Source organism: Mytilus galloprovincialis, chromosome 7 (assembly GCF_965363235.1).
Source record: "Mytilus galloprovincialis chromosome 7, xbMytGall1.hap1.1, whole genome shotgun sequence".
Taxonomy (NCBI): Eukaryota; Metazoa; Mollusca; class Bivalvia; order Mytilida; family Mytilidae; genus Mytilus; species Mytilus galloprovincialis.
The window spans coordinates 6,368,778-6,377,573 of NC_134844.1; positions in this window are offsets into that span (position 1 = coordinate 6,368,778).

Below are 8,796 nucleotides of genomic sequence, written 5' to 3' on the forward strand. Positions count from 1 at the left end.
CCATATATTTCATATTAACAAATTTGAAACAATTCAAAAAGAACGATAACGGCCCAATTTATAAAAAAAACACAAATATGACAACTACCAACCACTTACTGCAGGCTCCTGACTTGAGACAGGCACACATATACAGAATGCGGTTGGATTTAACATTTTTGTGATCATTCATTTCTGTCTATAATCTTGGACAGTGGTGTCCCAGCACAAAATAAGATCTAAGTGTAAAAATTAAATGAAAAAAGCTAGACTCAATATATCGGTACGATGAATCAAAAGCAAAAACAACCACCAACTTTTTAAATATTAATAGAAACAAAGCACCGATATAAATACACTGTTACGCAGTTACTGAAAGCCAGTTTAAAACAACTAATAAATGTATCATGTTCTGCCAGACATAATGTTTTATTCTGACTTCCCTTGATGTTAGGGCATCTTTAAACCTTTTCATAACTGCTCTGTGTCACCATAAATTGAAACTAAAAAAGCCGCTTTATTTACAAACATCTTTGATTAGTAAAAACTAGATATATATGTAGGACTCAAATCTATGGCGGGTTCCAAATCTATGGCAGATTCCTAATCTATGGTAAACGTGACGTTACGAACGCCAAACAACTCAAATCTATGGCAGATTTTTGTTTTCTCCAAATCTATGGCAGATCTACAGAGAGTAACATATAACGTCACAATTGAATAACGCCATATTACATCTTCGCCGCCGCTAACGATGGCGGAACCCATAGACTTGAACACCATTCAAGATGAAGTAATTTTCCTGACAAAAATTTGCTGGTGGTTTAAAGGAAGATGTGACCTACTATTCCAAAGAGGGACAAGATGTGCTGTACCGGTCAATGCCCGTGATTAGGTCACCGCTATTTTCAGTATCGCATATTTATGAAAATGATTTTGGTAGTAGTCGTCTACGGTTTACGGCTGGAAAAGTTTATAAATTGAAAGATCAAATAACCGGATACAAATTTGATTTAAATCCACATCAAATAAAAAAGATGAATTAACGATATCGCTGAAATAAATATTATTTTCCTGACAAAAATTTGCCGGTGGTTTAAAGGAAAATATGACCTACTTTTCCGAAGAGGGACAAGATGTGCTGTTCCGGTCAATGCCTGCGTTGTGGACAGTTGTCTCATTGGCAATCATACCACATCTTCTTTTTTTATATGAATAAGGGCACCGCTATTTTTAGTATCGCATATTTTTAAAAGGAGTTCTGGTAGTATTCTACGGTATACGGCTGGCAAAGTTTATCATGTGAAAGATCAAATTACCGGATACAAATTTGATTTAAATCCACATCAAATAAAAAAGATGAATTAACGATATCGCTGAAATAAATATTATTTCAAAATTCAAACTGTACTTTATTTTTATTTGTTACTTTTTTATTATTTTTTTTTATATACAAAAAGCGGTCTTCTTTTTTGTTAAACGACTTATTAGTTGGTTTAGTGAATGGATTAAACAGATACCATGCACAGATTGAAAAAAAACAGTTTATTTTTTACAGAGCACATCATTTCATCTTGAAGTCTGTATTAAGGTTTATGAATTTATAATTTATGACTTTTTTTGTTGACCATTATGGAATGTTTATTTCACAAATGTTTATAGACATGTTCCCGTTGTCGTATATTTCCTCTTTCTTAAGACAAGGCATTGGTTGAAAATGTACAGCATTAATTGTTTTCCATTTGCAAAAAATTGCCATAGATTTTGAAACAATAAAAATCTGCCATAAATTAGGAAACTACAACACTTGCCATAGATTAGGATTGTAAAAAATCTGCCATAGATTTGGGATGGCATGACGTCACATTTACCATAGATTAGGAATCTGCCATAGATTTGGAACCCACCATAGATTTGAGTCCTACATATATAGGAAGATGTGGTATGAGTGTTAAATGAGACAACCCTCGATCCATGTCAGAATTTGTAAAAGTTTTGATTTTATATAAGATATACTTTTTTTTCCAAATGGTAAATATGAACTCGAATGAAAATATGACAACATTAAGCTTCTAAAAAAGGTAAAATCAAACACATTGAACAAAAAGACAAAAAAAAAACTCACCACTTGTCTGAAACCTTCTGTCAACTAATCCTACAGCTTCTGCAACGCATTCGGACACTATATCTATGCTTTGACCAGAATAAGGCTTCATACAAACACTCAGAAGAATGACAAAAACTAGCAACATCACCTTTACCGTCATTGCGTGGCCGAATAAAAATTAAATGGACCTTGTTAATAATGAATTAAAGGCTTAATTTGTTTTCCGCCAAACAACGTCCAGGGAATGAAGATACAAGTGCATTCAAGTCAAAAATAATCAATGAAATTATATCATCATTTGATAGCATAAATTTCCTAGGGTTCAAGGAACACCTTTTGATCTTTATGTTGAAAATCTATCATTTGTAATTAATTGTCCATATTTTTTTATTGTTAGGCGATTTATGTGTAAAGATGTTATTTAGGTGATTAACCCTACATTTTAATGAATACCACATTTCATTAAGGAATGACTGTAATATATTTTCTGTCTATGGGAAAAAAAATGCGGTGCACACTGAATAACCAGGGCAGCGGGTTATTTAAAAGTGTGCACCACATTTTAAGATAATTTCGAATAGATAGAAAAAAATTATTATCGTCATTCCTTATAATTTAATTTTGTGTTCCATTTTAAGGAGGAAATCATGAAAACATGTTGATGACGTCATGGTCACATAACAAAATTATTAAAATGTGGAGCAGGATCTACTTACCTTCCGAATCAACTGCGATCACCCCCAGTTTTTGGTGGGATTTGTGTTGCTTAGTCCTTTTTTTCTATGTTGTGTTTTGTGTACTATTGTTTGTCTTGTTTTTATAACCATGGAGTTGTCAGTTTATTTTCTATTTATGAGTTTAAATGTTCCTCTGGTATCTTTCGCCCCTCTTTTAAATGTGAGGACCACCTTTTTAAAGGTTTTTCGTGGCTTTAGTGGCTTTGAATTAGCTGCCTGTCAGTAACTGCGAGTACTCTCATATCTGTATACCTCGTGTCTTTCTGTTGTTGGGATGTACAAGTACCCGTCCACGTCCGTTTTGTGTTTTTGTTAGTTGTATTTATATCTATCTGATGAGTTAAGCCTTTTTCAACTGATTTTTATAGTTAGTTCTTATGTTGTACGTTTTGTCGTAGTTTAAAGCCAGTGTTTATGTATAACTTTTTACTGTATAGTACATTGTTTACTTTAATATTCTTCGATATAAATAGGATGAAATCGCTGTGGAGTGTAATGCTAACCATGAAAACAAACTTTATCTCTTCTCTATTTCAATTTTGGGCAGATGCACAACTTATATTACACAATATCAGCACATATTGTTTTCCTTTATCAATTGTAGACTGGTTCATTCTCTTCAATTACAATTATTTTTAATGAAAATTCATGTCCTTCCTTTACAACACAGTACGTACAGATAGTTCGTACACGAATCTTGGTGGATTAACTCTTGAAAATAGAATTTAAAAATCTGTACAAACAACTGCCATACAAGTGGGAGGTTTTGCTAGCTATAAAATCACTCTCTAAATTTCTTCGGGAAACAGTCTGTACCAAGTCAGGATATATGACAGTTGTTTCCCATGTATTTGTTTCATTTGTGTAATTTAGTGTGACGTTTGAAATTGGTTTTGTACGTTTTATTGACTTCCTTCGTTCTATAGTTACGTTGGAGTTGGTATTTTTGTTAAATCCTTTTTGAGTCAGACTTAGCATAATCTCCTACGTGAAATGTGAAACTGGCAAGGAATGCAATTATTGTTTAATTTTATACCAACATACCGTTATTGAGAAAGCTTCCGATCTATGACCGATCAAATCAAGTTCTTCTAACACTTAACATTTCAGAATTTAATAAAAGGTATTACATTATTTTTTTTTCTCAATTTTTTCTCAAAGTTTTATAGTATCAACATTCCAAATTCTAAAATTAATTTAGGTTTAACTTTATAAATTTCCGATGACAATTTTTATCCCTGTTGATCGACCAAGTTATCCTCTGTTCGATGTTATATTCTAAATGCTCATTTCGTTTTGATCCGTTTCGTTTCGTTTTATGCAACTTTTGTTTCGTATCGTTTAATTTCTTTCTATCCGCTTTTGTTCCGTTTTGCACTTTACTAGTACCCCGTAAAATTTAGCAGGCGTTACCGTAATAAAGATTTTACTGTTTAGTCCTTTCTTAATTTTTTTGGTCAAAAATGAAAAAAAAAAAAAAATAGGTTAGCCAAATCAAAACTGCACTTTAAAAATTACAAAAAAAAAATGGAATTGAAAAACTACCTTCAGCTTCGTACTTAATTTGGCCTTTTTAACTTTTTTGAATTGGAGCGTCACTGATGAGTCTTTTGTAGACGAAACGCGCGTCTGACGTAAATACAAAATTTAATCCTGGTATCTATGATGAGTTTATTTACTTGATTCCCAGTCAAGTACATTATTTGTATTACAATACTTTGCACTGTAAATTAGCTTTTTGAAGATGAATTAAAATGAAGAGTAATTGTCAGTATATAATACTACATCATGTATCAAACATTTTTAAATTGCCTCATCACTTGTAATAGGTTAAACTGTATTGTTAAAATGACCTATATAATTTAAATCAATTGAACTAAATGTCTTGTCATGATTGTATATCACTCACAACCTGTTCTGTCGCAATTCAAATGTAGAATTCATCATTTGTAGTAATGATATAGCCTATATTTAATGACCTCCAGTAGGATTTTATATTGGTTTCTGAGAGTTTTTTTGTAAGCCCTAAAGGGGATTTCGGTGGCCGAGAGTTCTAAGTAGTTATTTTTGTAATCACTAGCCAGTCAACACTGAGGTTGTGAGTTCGAACCCCGCTCGTGCGGGTGCACTCGGCTCTAATCTTAATTGATTAGGATTGTCAGTTTTCCTACCGAAGGTCGTTGGGTTTTTCCGGGCACTCCGGCTTCCTCCACCAATAAAAACTTACCGCCACGATATAGCCCCAAAGCGGTGCTTTAAAGTGGCGTTAAAACACCAAAAATCAAATCATCTAAGCCCTAAACTAGCAGATATATATATGGACTTATATTTTTAGATGATACTTGGAATTTGAGGCTATACCATACAATCCAAATTTACACTGTAAAGACGTTTGACAGCAGTATCATTAAAACGTAAATGGCATAAAACGATGTAGTTTTAAAACATTTTATAATCGCAAAACAGTTGACTTTATTGTGTTGTTCTCTGTTTACTGTCATTATTGTTATTATACATTATTTTATTTTGCTATAGCTTTATTTTTTGCTTCTGCAATAAAATATTTATTCATTTATAAAGTTCATAAATTATTGACCGAGTTTCATGAAGTGCCAAACCATCTTATTGAATGATGGTGCTGTAATGTTTATTGGTTGTTAAGGTAACAAACAAGAAGAATCTTGTTTTATATATGCATATTTCATGTAGAAGGAAGCGTTGTGTATATTTAGACGTTTGGCGGGAGAGTCAGTGGTTGGGTCCATTTGTATGGGGGTGTTTGAGAGGTACTCTTGTGTTCTGTATCGGGAACATTTAGAGAACACCCCTATTCAGTAAATAGTGAATTCGCCCTAGGGTATATAAGTGGGTGAGGAATACAAGTCGGGTTCTGTCGATGTTTTTACAGAAGAAGACTAGCTTACAATAGTGAGTACGCTACATAGCTGTAAGTTTGATAGGAGGACAACTTGTATTGGGGACAACTTGTTCTGGGTACAAGTTGGTCTAACATTGGAAGTTGGTAGCGCAGACTGTCTCACTCGGAGGACAGACTGCAATAGTCCACATTAGTTGTTAGTGACAGACTGTCCCACTCGGAGGACAAGTTGTTCCAGCCCACACTATCTGGTAGTGACAGACTGTCCTACTAGGAGGACTAGTTGTACCAATCCGCACTGTCTGGTAGTACCATACTGTACACATCCGCACTGTCGTATAGGACAGATTGTTCTGTTAGGAGGACAGGCTGTGTTATAATTATATTTGTGTATATATAATTGTTTTTATTGTTCATTGTTACTTTGTATCGGCAAGGAGCTACTGTATATATTTTGGTTCATTGTGAATAGTATAGATAGTTATAGCTTTTGGTATTGACGTATTGTGTTGTCTTCAACCCAATTGAACTTCATTGTTAGATAGAACACATTAAAACTTTAACATATTAAATAAAATAAAGTATGTCGCTTGATTCTTTATTTTCAGTCCTGGATAAAAGGTATGCATTGATACGCCATATTCGGAAAAAAGAATTCAAAATTCTGATAGGTGGTAAAACCAAACTAAAGGCTCTAAAGAGCCTATGTCGCTCACCTTGGTCTATGTGCATATTAAACAAAGGACACAAATGGATTCATGACAAAATTGTATTTTGGTGATGGTGATGTGTTTGAAGTTCTTACTTTACTGAACTTTCTTGCTTCTTACAATTAAATCTCTAATGAACTTTGCCCATTAGTAACAGAGAAAAATATTTGGTAAAAATTTACATAAATTTACCAAATTAATGAAAATTGTTAAAAATTGACTATAAAGGGCAATAACTCCTTAAGGGGTCAATTGACCATTTAGGTCATGATGACTTATTTGTAGTTCTTACTTTGATGAACATTATCGCTGTTTACAGTTTATCGCTATCTATAATAGTATTCAAGATAATAACCAAAAACAGCAAAATTTCTTTAAAAATTACCAATTGGAGGGCAGCAACCCAACAACCGGTTGTCCAATTCATTTGAATATTTCAGGGCAGATATATATTGACTTGATTAACAATTTAACTTCTTGTCAGATTTCCTCTAAATGATTTGGTTTCCGAGTTATAAGCAAAAAACTACACTTTACCCCTGTTCTATTTTTAGCCGTGGTGGCCATCTTGGTTGGATGGCCAGGTCATCGGACACATTTTTCAAACAAGGTACCTCAAAGATGATTGTGACCAAGTTTGAATTAATTTGGCCCAGTAGTTTCAGAGGAGAAGATTTTTGTAAAAGATAACTAAGATTTACGAAAAATGGTTAAAAATTTACTATAAAGGGCAATAACTCCTAAAGGGGTCAACTGACCATTTCGGTCATGTTGACTTATTTGTAAATCTAACTTTGCCGAACATTATTGCTGTTTACAGTTTATCTCTATCTATAATAATATTCAAGATAATAACCAAAAACAGCAAAATTTCCTCAAAATTACCAATTCAGGGGCAGCAACCCAACAACGGGTTGACCGATTCATCTGAAAATTTCAGGGCAGATAGATCTTGACCTGATACACATTTTTACCCACGTCAGATTTCCTCTAAATGCTTTGGTTTTTGAGTTATAAGCCAAAAACTGCATTTTACCCCTATGTTCTATTTTTAGCCGTGGCGGCCATCTTGGTTGGTTGACCGGGTCACGCCACACATTTTTTAAACTAGATACCCCAATGATGATTGTGGCCAAGTTTGGTTCAATTTGGTCTAGTAGTTTCAGAGGAGAAGATTTTTGTAAAAGTTAACGACGACGGACGACGACGACGACGACGGACGACGGACGCCGGACGACAAGTGATGAGAAAAGCTCACTTGGCCCTTCGGGCCAGGTGAGCTAAAAAATGTGCGTAATAAATCATCGTTATTGAGAAAAATATGAAGTGTTTGAATGTTATCGGTGCTACTCATAATCAAGAAGAAATATACCCGCTTCCCACAAGTGGAGTATTCGTTTGTTTTAGTTGGCAGATAACAGTGACAGCCGTCTCGGGTTCGAACCCTAGCTGGTAATTTAGTAATTTTGGAAGAAATATTATGCTTCACTGTTTCAATTATCGATCCAAACTGAAAACCTCCGGTGAATAACTATGACTGTATATTTGATACCTTCATCTTGATACAATGATAGCTCGACGATTAAGATAAACAGTTACCGCAGCTACTTTTGTCTAGTGATCATAGCTGATTAGATGGGTTTTGTCATAATTGTTTTTTTTGGGTAATATTTGGAGCTCAAATCTGGTCGTTTCACACATAAGCTTTAAACACATAACGTCGCTGGGCTTCTAAAATGTCGTATATGACTTTTTTGGCTAAAAATACTTTTTGACACCAATGGTCTGGGCGGGAGGACATCTTTGGTTTTGCAAAATAGTATACAGTTAGACCAATCAAAATATGTGAAATAAGACATATTACAAAATTGCCAATGTCAGTTGTTTGTAAAGTTTGCTTCCAAAATATTGTATGAAAACTTGAAAATCGTTGTAAACAAAATAATTGTACATTTCTTTATTTCTGTGAAAATAATTTAAGTTCTTGGATAATCCAGAAATGTCAAAGTTTTTATTTCACTGCTATTCACAAAAATGTTCAAGTTCACATACGACATTTTTGAAGCATGCATTTTGCAAAAATTTTCAAAGCCTGTTTGTGAGATATTTTTTTCTTGCAAAATTTGTAATTTACAACATTTTAGAAGCCCAGCGACGATAAGTGGTAACTTTTTGTCATTGTTGAAGGCTGTGCGATGACTTATATAGTTCTTAACATCCTCATGTTTGGTCTTTTGTGAATAGTTGTGTCTTTCGCAATCATATAAAATCACCTTTTTAAAATTGATTACTTAATTTGTTCATGTTCACTGCACACATGTACAGTTAGATCATGGATAAAACGAAATAGGTGTATCAAATGTTTGTCCAAATAAAACTCAGTAA